The sequence below is a fragment of the Lathamus discolor genome, chromosome 2 (genome assembly GCF_037157495.1).
Source record: "Lathamus discolor isolate bLatDis1 chromosome 2, bLatDis1.hap1, whole genome shotgun sequence".
Taxonomy (NCBI): Eukaryota; Metazoa; Chordata; class Aves; order Psittaciformes; family Psittacidae; genus Lathamus; species Lathamus discolor.
The window spans coordinates 117,650,513-117,664,975 of record NC_088885.1 but is presented as its reverse complement, the minus strand read 5'-3'; the positions used below and the strand labels follow the sequence as shown (position 1 = coordinate 117,664,975).

Genomic DNA, 14,463 nt, shown 5'->3' with positions numbered 1-14,463 from the left:
TAATGATTTAGACAAGCTTAATTACTGAATAGGCACACTGGCTTTGCTAAAATTGAGAAGAGAGTATGTCCCATATCACAATCTCCGTAAGTAAAACACTCTCCTGAGCACATTCTGCTCTTTGTAATACATGCTTGCTGCAAAGAAAAGGGGAATAAACCTATTTTTTCCTCTATTGATTAATGACTGGAAAAGAAGCAGGGGCTTACACTGCAGCAAGAGATAGGCTGTCTAATGGAGTAATGGAGTAGACTGCCTGGGGAGCTATAGTGTCTCTCTCACAGGTTTGGTTTGGTTTTTGTTTGGTTGGGTTGGTTGGGGTTTTTTCCATCAGGATATAACACAGCTGTCTGTCAGGGATGATCTATATATAGCTTATCCTGCCTGGGAGCAGGGCATAGACCAACTGACCTTCCTGGATCCCTTCCAGACCAGTTTTCTGATCAGATTCCCCATGCTAAGGTGCTTCTGTAGATGTGAAATATGCTTTTACATAATGTATTTCCTTTGTATTCTAGGGGCACAACCCTTAACTCTTACAATTTATCTCTTTCCTGATACAAATTCTGTTTCATTTAGAGTAGTGACGGTATAATGAGCATTTCTTCATCTCATATATACAGTTTTCGTATTCATCTGTAACGCTTATCTGGAACATAGTCACCCTTAGCTTTCCTATTAATCTGCAGTTCAAAGCTCTGCCAGAGTTTATGGTCAGGACCCTGCCCAAAACAGTAAAGGTGAAGGATAGAGCAATCATCTAACAGAGATGATTGTTCACATGATGTTAGTTGAAGTTGGAAATGAAAGCCACGCTGAAATGTAAGAAAAAGCTGTGGCACAGCCAAATGGGAAACAAGCAATTCACGACAAGTTTTCTGTGAAGACTGGATGATGCACTGCCACGTGATAGGTTGCACCATCTTTGACAATGGGGAAAAATGACCCAATTTTTCTGGTCCACAACTGTGTAGGACTGAACCCTGAGATGCAGCAGGTCATCTTAAATCGTTTGTCCCAACTGCACAGTGAGATAGGCAAAGGCAGACTATTTCAAGCTAGTAATTTCTGATGTTGCCAAAGACATATTGAAAGCAAAAATAAATTCTTTATTAATACATAGTGCCATTGGCAACAGCTCTAGTTCGTTACCTACCTCTGAGTTTTACCATTTTCAAAGATGGGCAGGGTTTTTTTAATGGTAATTATCAGGTTCTGTTGACTGTTTAATAATCCTGTAGCAGCTTTTCTCTGTTTTTCACAACTTAGCTTGTGTTAGACATTTAATGCAGTCTTTTATATTATGCAGTTCACTCTCATAATATCTCATACAAACAAAACCAGTAAGAATCAGATTTTGCATGTTTTTCAGGTGCTGTTTTGTAAACAGGATGTCCTGGCACATTCCTTTGTGCTATCGAAATAGTTCTAACGTTGACAAATTAATTGATGACACTATAATAGAGTGTTTTCTGCTCAAAATCTCTTGTTGCTGCCATGTACATAAATAGTCTGTATGCTTTTTAGTAAGAGACATAACCAGGAAAGTTGTCCTTCACCATTTCCAGCTGTTTACTTTTAAAGCATGCAAAAGATTTGTGAGCTTTTTACTGAGGAACAATTCTGGGAATATAATGTCAGGAGTAATTGTGACCCATTAACACAATTTATGAAACATCTAGTACAGATCTCCATAATATTTATGTTAAAATAGGTGTACAGACACATGAATATGGATGCTTAGAATTTAGGAAAGTCTTGTATCATCATTTTCTTCTTGAAAATACAGAGAAGGGGACAGAGTTGCACTGGTTGGTATGTAATGACTAATAGCTCTAACTGAATTATTAACTTTAGCCCATGCCAAAATACTATTGCTTTACCTTTTTCCCCATGATCTCGACTGATTAGAATGAGATCTTTTTGTTATGAACCGAACATTTTCTGTCCTTGAAACACAGGGGAGCTGCTGAGGTTGGGAACAAACTTCCCCTACCACTTTTCTCCCACTGCAGACCAAGAAAAAATTAGATCAGGGCACGTTTACTGGTGCTTGTTCTTGTTTGTTCTCCTGCCTAAATTAGTATCAGGTCTTTAGTTCCTGCTCTCCAAGGCTAGTAACACTTGACATCAAGTGGGAGAAAAGAGACCCTAGTTTGTATGCAGAACCCGTTAAAGAGGGCATGTCATTTAAGGTCAGCTGGCACCTGGAAGAAGAGCTATAGTGAGATCACAAGCTGCATTTATACTTATAAATAAAATAGAACAGGTTCTATTTTCCAGGAAGGGCATGTCATGTTTTATAACTGTCTGGATATACTATCTCCTTTCTAGAGCAAATTGCCTCATTTATGCTGACTTATGTATAGAAACCCTGGTCTATGACAGCCCAAAAACCACACCCAGGAACTGTGTGAGAGCATGTAAAGAAGGGGCTATAACCCTCAACCACAGTAACAGCAGCAACTCTGCTGCTACCATTTTCCTTCACTGGAAGTGCTCCCTCTCGATCCATATCAACACTATGGTAATATGCATACCTAAGAGACAGATTCAAGCCAGGATTTAAAAGCATACAGGAATTTCAAACTGACAGCGTATAAAACAACCTCACAAACTGTTTCAGTCTGCAAGATCTGGTATGAGCTATATCTCTCCATTTACTTGCTTTTGTACAAACACAAAGGAAGACATAGGCATGCTCCAAGGAACCACCAATTTACAACCAGGCAATTGACTTAAAAGTTGCCATAAGTGTCTGATCTTCAGGCAAGTACCACAGTTCATTTTCTTGACTGGTTGTTGTCCAGAGTGTATGGTACTTGAATTTCAACAGATACTCTCTGCTTTCTATTATGATGTTTTAACAAAATTAAGTATTCCTAAGTGTTTTTATCACTGTAAGGGCTCTTGGATATTAAATTAATTACAAAACTTAATTGATTTATTAGTTTAAATAAAAAAATATTAAAATCAAAAACATTTCATTAAAATCAAAACCAGTTCTTTAACAGATGAATTAATGGCTTCATATTATATACTTTGTACAACTACTTAACAGATAAAAGCTTTGATCCACTGCTGCACCCACGTGGGCAGCCTGAAGCTGTAGGTCTTATAAGAGGCAAGCTGCTGCCCTCTAAAGTACTAACCCATACATATTTTAAAATGTAAAGCCACATAAAGGCTTTCCTACATGGCACAGTTCTTCCCTTCCTTGTCCTCACTGTACCACACTTTACCAGACACGGGCCATGTCCCTTTCAGGCAGAGGTAGCACAGCAGCACACCTCTGGGGTGGCAGGGCCATCACCTGCAGATGTGTGACAGTAAAGAGTCTGTTGGCCCCAGGGCTGTTCTACACTGACATCATCAGTCACTGTAACAATCCAGAGTTTGCTCTCTGTGTTCGTACTGCTAAGTATTATTACAAATAATAATAATAATCTATGCAATCTCTGTTGTATTGCTGGTTCTGATCTTACTGTCTTCTCATGAGAAACTGCGGCTGAAATTCGTCGAGAGTTTGCATTTGCTGTTATTTACATACTGTCAGAAATGTTAAGATTACCCACGCTTCAAGCGCTAAGGAAAAAAATTAACTACATTCACTTCTCATTTAATCTCTTTGGCTCTCCACATTGTTTTTCACTTTCATTTTCTATCAAACTGTTTGACAAAACCAAAACAATTGGGGGGTAAAAAAAAAAATTAAAAAATTAAGCAATGGAATAGAATTTTTTTTTTGTTGTTTCAATCTGAGACTGTACTCATCAGTTTTGAAATTATGGTTATTAGCCTCCAAAGCATACATATTCAGCACAATTTGTGGCAATGCAGTTGCACCCTTCTTATTAGCTCATCACCAATTCCCTTATCTTCAAGCTGAATACCATATGCTCTTGTATGCTTCTCTACTTTTATTTCATTTCCCTGTAGTCACAGTACATCCTATAATCATCAGCAGAGCTTTGGGAATCGGCTGATTTGCCTGCGCCATTCTGAAAGAGCAGAGATTCCTCGCTAGGCATGTGTGAAGAAAATTCAGTCAGGAACGGAACAGACATGAAAAAATCTCAGGTCCCTGGATATACGAGACAGTTATTTGCCCCTTATGCTCTTCCAAAAAGACCTTAAACAATCTAAACCACCTTGAAAAGATTGAGGGTGACAAAGAGCAGTTGTTCTTTTCATGATGAACCAGCCTCAACATAAAAAAAAAAGTTATAATATAAGCGAGCCTTGGGAGCAGAAAGGCACCATGATACAGATATTAAGCTTGATGGCAGCTGTAAACTACAGCAAAATCTATCCTAGAGTGATTTTTTAATGCCGTATTAGTTTGCAATAATTCTGGTATTTTAAAGACAGTTTGGGTTTTGATTATGTTTTGGTTTTGAGTTTCTTCATCAAAAGAAAAAAAAAAAAAAAGGCAATAGCAAGCAAAGACAGCAGCTAGTACCAAATCCTAAATGCTGAAGAAGTAGAGCTTTTCATAGTGCTGACTTGTGCAATATGAGATTGAAATTAAGAAACAACAGACAGAACTGTTTAAATGTTAAGTTTTACAGCACAGCTGTCTATTGCAAAATGTTGTTTGGTCAAAAATAAAATGTTAATTTTGAGTATGTTTCTGGTGGGAAATTATTAGACTTATTCAAACTCAAAAAACAATGTTTAGTATTGATTTCTCTCTACAGTTCCATCTGAAATATTAAGCTCCATGCCATAAATGGGAATGTGGAGTTAGTGTTGTTGAAGCAGGCATTGCCAGAAATAAGCATTTGGACATAACTAAGGAAAAGAAAGCATTTTACTGTTATCATTTTGATGTTTCCAAACCATAATTCTCTGGAAAAATTATCTCCTGGGAGAAATTTAAAGTTTTATTATTTAGGATGAAAACATTACAGAATTTCAGAATTTCCCACAGGGCAAAACTTGGATTTTTCAGCCAGCACAGAAGCCTCCTGTCCTCTGCATCACAAGTGCCCTGGAGCTCCCACGCTCCAGCAAGCAGTCTCAAGAGACACAAACAGTACTCTCATTAGCTAACACTGCTACAACACTATTTTAATTATAGATTTTAATAGAAGAGACCATACACCTCAGCAACAGTAAAGCTTGCTTGAAAATATATATAAAGAGTCAAAAAGATAGTATAAAAAAGCAGAAACCATTTCTTCCACTCGTCACCTTCAGCAGTTAAACTGCTTAAATGCTACACGCACTTCTGTAAATGAGGTAAAATCCTCTCCTGGGTATTTACATCCAAGCTCCCTTTGAACTCATCTGACATTTGCCAAAGAGTAAAATCTTTTCCCGTATTTCAGTTCAATATTTGTATTGATTCTGTAATATGGGCAATTCATCCTTTTTATACCACTACTCAACTTGTAAACAGGTTAAAAATTGTTCCAATCAGAAAGTATTATCCAAACTTGGGAACTAAAAAACAGAAGATTGATTCAAATGCTTAGATTAATCAACCTATTGACTCCCACTTCCACCTCTGAGTCCTAAGGACAATCTTCCATTTTCTCAGCTTTGGGCTCTCTTTCTGATTTTCAAGTAAAGGAAATTAAACATTGTCTAGTCTCATTTATTTAAATAATATCTAGACCTTCAAGCTAGAAAATGGATTTTCACACTTTTCTGGTTGCCTAAGGTGTGCTGATAACCTTAGACTCTAGTTCCATTTGCATTTAGCAAAAGTTAGCAATGTCTCCTGGTGAGAATATCCTAGATAAAATGGCATTTCCAGTTCTCAGGTCCTGAAACATGAAATAATAATAAAAGGAGTTCACACACACACATACATTCCTCAACAACCACAGAAGTAAAATAAAAACAAGCACTGCTAGAGTGATGGGTCCCTGAAAGTTCTATATACTATTATACTTATGAACGTCATGATTCAGGGTCTCCAGTTTCTCCAAGTGCTCCTGTAGTTTTTCAGGGCTCACAGCCTTAGACAAGAGGACCTGCTCAACCCATCCAGGTAGATTTCTGCAGTTTCCTCATTGTAGTTTGGACATCAGAGTATGCTGCACCAAGCAGGACCCCTTCAGTAAGCCTGAGGGACTGAAATCTTCTAGCCTTCTTTTGGCAAGCAGTGGCATTTTGAAACAAAGTGCTATTTAATGTCAGGAGAAAGAAAGAAATGCTGCAAAATCAAATGATTTTGCAATACAGCGGGGAAGACTACCTGTCTGTTCTAACCAAGGCTTTGAAAGTAATTTTTTATCTCACCAGCTCCAGGGATGCAAATGGGATTATTGGTCTGAACACAGGCAATGTTGTTCTTACCTTCCTTCTGTTTACAAGCTGCCATGCTTGCTACCCCAGTTCTTCGCCTTTTCCTGTAGCTCTAGAAAAATCCGTGGTTTATCAAATTGTCCCCAAAACAGTATGTTTCATCAAGTGTTCTTGTAGTCAAGTGCAGTATGATTTGTTCTTTTAGAGATGCACAAGTCTATGTCACAATCTTTAAAGCAAAAAAAAGGCATATTTTTAAATGTTTGTATTGCTAGTGCTATGTTTTGAGGACCTAGCAGAGGTCAGCTGTGAATGCTTGAAACACTGACAACTAAAGCTCTTCCCCACAGTTTGTTACAGAGAGGGCTACAGGCAGAGGAGGTTATATTATAGAGAATCACCATCACAGTACAAATCTAGATATATCTGTCTTCATCTCAGCTTCTAGAAATAGGAAAAGGTGATTACTACTGATAAAAACAAGGCACTACCCATACTTTTAAACTACTTTTTTTTTGTCATATCAACCAGGATCCTCTCTGAGTCTTGTGTTATGATCAATGGATCAACCTCAAATCAGTCTCTATGGCTATCAGTTAACTAATAAGCCATTAGTTAACATGTAAGCCATAAAATTATATGTGTTTGATTAAAGAGTGATAGCCATCATTATTTGTGTAATGGTAGTCTTCTAGTTTCATTCCTGCAATAGAATAATGATGAGCAATTTACTGCTTTTGAATACACACAGTAATAGCATGGGCATATATTTATTATACTTATTATCATCAAGAAAACCTAATCAACTCCTCCTGTATGAACAAAGCACAAGAGTTCATAACTCTATTATTAAACAACATCAAAACAAATGAGCATGATGTCTGTAGGGCATAAAGAGATCCTCACCTGACCATATCTGGCCTTGTGCCCAGAAAGCTGAAGACAATGAGTAGTACCAAGGTGTCATTGTAGTCAAAACTTGTCATGCTAAGGAAATAACTGCTTCCTCTTGTCATGACTTTCATACGGATCACCTGTCTTTTATTGCTAAACCTGTACTGTACTAGGTACCTATCATGCCAAGAAGCAGCAAGATGCTCAGCTACCTCCAGTAACATTTTGAGGAACACTCTACTGTTTGGTTTTTTTATTGCTTTTTAGGTTAAAGCATTTCCTGTTACTGAAAGGAACTATCCAAACACAAAATAAAAAGAATTAACAAGTGCTAAAACAACTTTGGGGAAAGTGGGACTTGGGCTTCCTGTGGTGAGTGGTTCACATGAGGCATATTTGGGGCTGCCCTGGACAAAAGACATGCTGAGAAAATGCTGACAGATTTACATTTCATGTGCTATGTATCCATACCCCTAAAACACAGTTCTTCCAGCTTCACACAGGAAAAACAGCATTAATGAGTGCTGGATCATGTCCAAAGAAGAGAAATGAAACTGGTGAAGAGCCTAGAGCACAAGTCCTATGAGCAGCATCTGAGGGAAGAACTGGGGCTGTTTAACCTGGAGAAAAGGAGGCTTACGAGAGGCCTTATAGCTTTCTGCAACTATGTGAAAGGAGGTTTTAGTGAGGTGGATGTTGGTCTTTTCTTCCAAGTAAAAAGTGACAAGAGGAAATGGCCTTAAGTTATGCCATAGGAAGTTTACATTGGATATTAGGAAAAATCTCTACACCAATTGTGTTGTCAAGCATTGGAACAAGCTGCCCAGGGAAGTGGTTGGGTCCCCAGCCTAGAAGGTATTTAAAAGTGTAGATGTGGCACTCAGGGACAAGGTTTAGCGGTGGCCTTGGCAGTGTTAGGTTAATGGTTGGACTTGTTGATCTTGAAGGTCTTCTCCAACCTAAATGACTCTATGATGAGGGGATCAAAGATGCAGACTGAAAGAGGTATCATATCAAACTGACAGAGAAAATGCATCACTGAGCATAAGAATAAAGGACTATAAGGAACCTTATATTTTCTGTTCTAGTTTCTTCTATAATATGATCCTAAAAATGTGACCAAATTATATCTGCATTAAGTCAAATAATTTGTGCATAATTAACTTTCCAGCTAGTGCTTTAATGTTGAGAAAATTTAAAACTGCTTCCAAGTCCCGAACTATTACTCATGTTGTCCATTAGATACCAATAAAGGCAGAATAACTGTGTATTAGTGTTGAGTCATCACCTTTGACATCAAGAAGGCTCCTCTGGTAAGTCTACATCATTTTAAGCACTGTACTGAAATAAGATGCCTTGTTGACATGGCACCATTTTGAATCATGTCTGCACATCATCCAATATTTTTGTGTTTCTAGCTGTGTGCAATAGTTACAGTTTTGTCAGGAATTCAGAATATTTCATTTATATGAAAAAAATACAATACAATCAATTAAAAATAAAAAGATGGTTGAAGTCTAGGAAATTCCCTACGTCCTTTGCTTTGTTTACATAGAGTAAAGGACATGATATACCTTACTCAATTTCTATGCCACCTTCATTTGAATTGAAGGATCATAAAAATATGCTTATAATAAGACATTTTTGAAAGACTCTTATCTGTCAAAATTTAACCTCTGAACAGTTTAGCTTCAGTACCACTCTACTGATTCCATTAAGTTACCTCTGATTTACCCTTAACAGAAAGCGTAGGATAATTGATGTCTTCTATTAAACGGGATGCTTTATTTTTAATAAAGAGAGGTTGCTTGCTGCTTGGGGATTACAACCAGATTTATTCCTCATACTATTCCACTGAAGTCATCAGATAAAATAGGGTGGAATATGACTATTCTATACTTTGTAAAACTAATTTTATTTTTAACAGTGAAGCTAATGGCAGTCTTATTGCACCACTTTTATTTTAATGAATTATATTTTTTCTCCCTAATACTTTTTATGCTGCTTGTTTTCTTAAATTGAGTATTTTGGTGTTAGATCACAGAATGGTTTGTTTTGGAAGGGATCTTAAAGATGTAGCTCCACCTCGCCTGCCACAGGCAGGGACACCTTTAACTAGACCAGGTTGCTCAAGGCCACATCCAACTTGGTCTTGAACACTGCCAGGGATGGGGCATTCAAAGCTTTCTTGGGCAGCCTGTGCCAGTGCCTCACCTATACAACAGTTATCACAAAACATTCCTTTATGGAAGGTCCTGAAAACTGCTTGGCGATTGAGAAAAGCAACTAATATAAATATGGAACAGAGCCACAAACAGTACTTAGATAATGTGAGAAAATTAGTGTCTTCCAATTCTTGCTTATGTGCATCCATCCTGTTGTTTTTATTTCTGTTTTTTTCAGTCTTGTCATTTATCCTAAGATGCCAGAAGCAGTCACACACACACGGCAACTAGGAGGAAGCATCAGTAGCTTTTTCCACATCATCTAAACAGAATTTAGAGCTGTATTTCAGATATGATATTCACCATACTTTGTATTCTAAGAATCACCTGGACTAAGACAGGTTTGACATGGAATAAAGACTGAGGAAAAAAAACCATGGGAAAGTGTTGAAGGTATTTTGGACTGTTTTCAGGGTAGCATAACTTTAAGATTAGCCTCATGCCACCAGACCTGACTGTTTATTGGCTGTGTATTTAAATAGGAAGAAAGAGAACTCAGCATTGAAGTTACGTACTGCCAAGCCACCAAAACTTTTAAAACTTCTCACAAGACTACAGGAAAAATAGAACAGTGTACAAACATGTCTGTGAGTTTTAAATTACAGTGTATGTAGCAACATATTTGCAATGATTGCTTTGGTACCATACCTATAAATCCTCACAAATCCATTTGTGCAGGGGCAAAGGCCATTTGCAAAGCAGAACTTTATACTACGTTACAGAAAATTCATGTTATACTGCCATAGAAGTTTCAGATTTGTTCTCAGTTTTGCTTTTTTCCCTTAAATTGAGTTTAGATTGAAAACTACTGTGTTCTCCAACTTCGAGAAATATAGAAGTATCTGAGTGGCTGCTTAGCTATACCAGCATAACCAAGAGCATAATTTGCTCACTGGCTATAATTTACAGGTCTCAATTAACATTCAAAATGCTAAACTTCAGTTAGGACTCACTCTGGCAAGATCTCACCCTGTAGAAAGATTAAGTGATGAGGACTTTCTTCAGAATCAACGTGAGGCACAGGAAAACATGATTTCCTGAAAAACTGTATCTTGATTCGTCTGAATCCTAGCATGGTTCACATTGTTATAGCAAAACCTGACTCTCTCACTGACATGTCTGTGGGAAAAAGAATATATAACCAAAATTTCACTATTCAACAAAGTTTCTTTTTTTTTGGGGGGGGGGGAGGAGAAAAAAAATTAAATCTTTACTTCGTGCCTCTATTTATAATGTTGATACGTTTGGTGTAAGCCTACAGTTAGCTGACATCTTACCCTATCCCAGAATTTTCTTCCTAAGCTGATGTTTCATAGAGAAAGACAATCATACTGAGATCCCATTCCTGTAGATATCATTATCAAGCAAGAAGTCTGTCTCATCTTCTCATTTCTAGCAAATGCTAAATTTACTATAGCTTTGTGGGGAGCTTGAAGGTATCTCTCTGCTAGAAATGCCCATGAAAATTGGAGGAGCCTTCACTGTTATCATACAAAGAAATTCAGACATGTTTTTCATTAAAGCTGTCAACGAAGAAAATAAAGAAGTAGAAGTGAACTAGCAGGAGGTCATGACAGGGGTTCTTCTGACAAGAAAACCTTGTGTGACAACGTGAACATTCTCATTTATCTCAGGAAAGCTCTTCTGCAGTGACTGTCTCTACTTGGTTCACATGGCAAACTATTCTTGAACTGCGTGAACTCAATTTCTTTAGATAAAGCTAAGCCAGAAGATTTGATCTGCAAGCACGCCTAAAATATCCTGGTACTGACAGGTATTCAGTCTATGCGATGAGACTAGAAGCACTCCAAAATACCGAAAGTGTCTAATATTGCTATCCTATTAGATTATTTATTTATTTATTCATTCATTCATTTGTTTTACTAGGAGAGGTGGTGGGGTATCTCCATCCTTGGAGATATTTAAAACAATTGTACAAGTTATTTAGCACCTGATCTATATGGACCTACTTTGAGCAGGATGTTGGACTAAGTGACCTCCAGCAGCCCTTTCAAATCTAAATAATTTCCGATTCTTTATTTTACCCTGCGAATTAAGTGTTATTGATCTGTTCTGCTTCAGAGTGTAGACATAGCCCTTGTAGTCTTCAAGGGCTTCACTGTGTGCTGGAGCAAGCTATATATATTATATCACAAGAATGATCTTCTATCAATTATAGGTACAGTAAAAATTTTAGATACAACAAATTATCTGGGTTTAATAAAGGTCAGATAAAAGACGGAAATTTGAGAAGGTGAGACGGGAAGGTTTCAAAAGAATAAAGGTCAGCAGTACATGCCAATAAACTTTTTATGAAATTAGCATCCAAATTTACCCAAAATAGAATGAATCAAAATTTTTTAAGTCTGTCCTTTCTCACCTTAAACCTTAGCAGATCAGCTTGTAAAATACTATTCTGTCTTTAATTTTATCTGTCATGATTACAGATATGTAGTCATTCAAAATCTGTCTTTAGAACAGTGAACAATATTTTGTTTAGGACATTTTAAAATACATATTTTTATTTACAACAACACTGAACATACTTGAATCAGTTCATTTATTTTATTGTGCCTTCACTAAATACAATATATTTGATGTCCTATGACTCCACATTTATTTCACATACAGTATAAATTATTTAAGAATCAGCTATTTTGTAATGAATTTGAAACACAGAAAAAAAGGCTTATCAGGAGCAGCTAAGGCAACTGCGGTTGTTTAGCCTGGAGAAAAGGAGACTCAGGGGAGACCTTATTGCTCTCTACAACTACATGAAAGGAGGTTGTAGCTAGGTGAGCGTCAGTCTCTTCTCCAAAGTGATAAGACATGAGGAAATTGCCTCAAGTTGTGCCAAGGGAGGTTTAGATTAGATATTATGAAAAACTTCTTCACCAAAAGGGTAGTCAGGCATTGGAATGGGCTGCCCAGGGCAGTGGTTGAGTGCCCATTCCTGAAGGTATTTAGAAGACATGTAGAAGTTGCAGTTAAGAGACATGGTTTAATGGTGGACTTGGCATTGTTAGTTCCAAAGTTGGACTTGATCTTAAGGGTCTTTTCCAACTTCAGTGATTCTGTGAATCTATATCTGTACAGTTGAATGAAAGGCTTTGAATATCTCATTAGAATAAACCATGCCAAATGTTCCTGAAAATCTCAAAGAAAAATAATAATTTTATCATAATTTTATTGTAATTGTTCACATATTTCATTATTTCTTCAGCATTCAAAATTTTTGAGGTATAGAAATATAACAGTTCCTGTCCTGAGGAATTTGAAGTTATTAGAAACCAAATCCAATAATTATTTGATCATGAAATTTATAGTGATTTCAATATACTAATCTCAAATAACTCTCCCTGCAATATTAAAATTAAATATGAGAACAGGTTAAAGAATCTTTGGTGTGCAATTGTGAAATTACACAAAAGACCCAACTGTCCAATAATCCCCATACTGATTTCTCATGTTAGAAAGATGCTCATCTGAAGTCTAACACATCTAGTAGATTCAGGCCAGCTACTTATTGCATAAATATTCACACAGGGAGATTGAACTCCAGACACCCAAAGTTACAGGAAAAAAAATTGAGGACAAGGAAAATATCACCAGACTGTTTCCATGATGAAAGTGATATATGACTTCTTTATGTTACTCATTATTTTTCAGCTGAAAAGACTGCTGTTCATTTTGCACTCCCTAATATATTTTTCTTTTTGAGGTTCTTTCCTTTGTAAAAATTACCTTTGTAAAATCTTCAAAATGTGAACCAAGTCTGTTCATAATATCCAGTGTCAATGCATATTTAAATTAGGAGTCTGCATATTCCCTTTTCCCATGTAATGCAAGAAAAGTTCCTTGCTGCAATTCATATCCATCTCATCTCTGCAATGGATGTGTTTTACAAATCCAAACCTCAAATATGCAAAAAACCCACCCTAAAAGTAAAAGCCTTTATAGCTCTAATGAAATCCCCCAGTCCTGAGACAAGTGACTTGTGCTATTGGATGATCTGTAGGCTTGCTGAATATGCAACTGGGGTTTTGTTCTTGTTTTGCATTTTTTTCTTATCATTTATCTCTGGCAAGGGATGTCTGCCTGCGAGCACAGCAAAGAATCTGTAACTCTACTAGAAAGATACCTTAACCACAAAAGCATTTGCAGAGTCAGAGTATGTAACTACACAGATCAAGGCAATGCCTGGTACTTGGAAAAAAGGTTGCCAGAGTTACAGTGGACAACTCCCATTTACAAGAGTTTCCAAGCACCAGCAACAGACATATGAGTTACACAAAGAGGATAGAAAAATGAACTGTGGCACAAAGGAATTAATTATTTGAACAAGAAAAAAATGTTGTCAAAGTCCTTTGGTGACCAGCTGCACAGGTGTGTTTGTGCTCAGGCTACCAGGTTACGGCTGTTCAAACTCTTGCTGAGTTTAGAAACTGAAAGAATTGAAGAAGCTCCAGTCTTATCCTATTGCAACAGAAAGCACAAAATCAAATTTTCGGTGGATGTTTCCAAGGAGGTCCCTAGTGCAAAAAGAATAAATGAATTTCCTGCCATGCAACACCAGAAGCCTACTACTGAGACTTATAACCTGTCAATATAACAGTGACAAAAGTAAAAGAAGGCTCAGACACACTAAGTTTACTTTTTAAAAAATAAGTTCTCCTACATTTGCAATATCAAAATGCTGTCTTTTGGTTCAACACATATTGGAAGAAAGTTTAAAACAAATACAGCGACAGCCTGCGGCAAGGAGAGCTGCAGAGGGCAAAGCTGGCTTTTCCTCATGTTCAACATCACAAGGTTAAGAAAGGAACAACAACCAAAGTGACTTGCTTTTACTCTCTATTTACTCTCTTAGCTTTATTGAACAGCCAGAAAACACATTTTTCTCACACAACAGCACAAAATCCATCCCAACACACCCAGTCAGTTGCCAACACCTATAATAAATGCTCGGAACAATGTACATATATTCCGGCTGCTCCAGCCAACGAGCCGGCTTCAATTGGAGCTCGTCTCAGATGCCTCTGTACAAACGCCCATAGCATGGGGAACAAACAAGAGGAATTAGAGA

General features: G+C 37.2%; 1 long non-coding RNA gene across 1 annotated transcript in view; it reads right to left on the bottom strand.

The window, feature by feature from the left end:
• Positions 1–6,400: 6,400 nt before the first annotated feature.
• The window catches only part of LOC136009365 (uncharacterized), a 48,629-nt gene continuing 40,566 nt past the window's right edge, over positions 6,401–14,463 (bottom strand). Inside the window, exon 3 of the long non-coding RNA XR_010610528.1 lies at positions 6,401–6,487. This is a non-coding gene — a long non-coding RNA (uncharacterized LOC136009365). The remainder of the gene's footprint in view (positions 6,488–14,463) is intronic.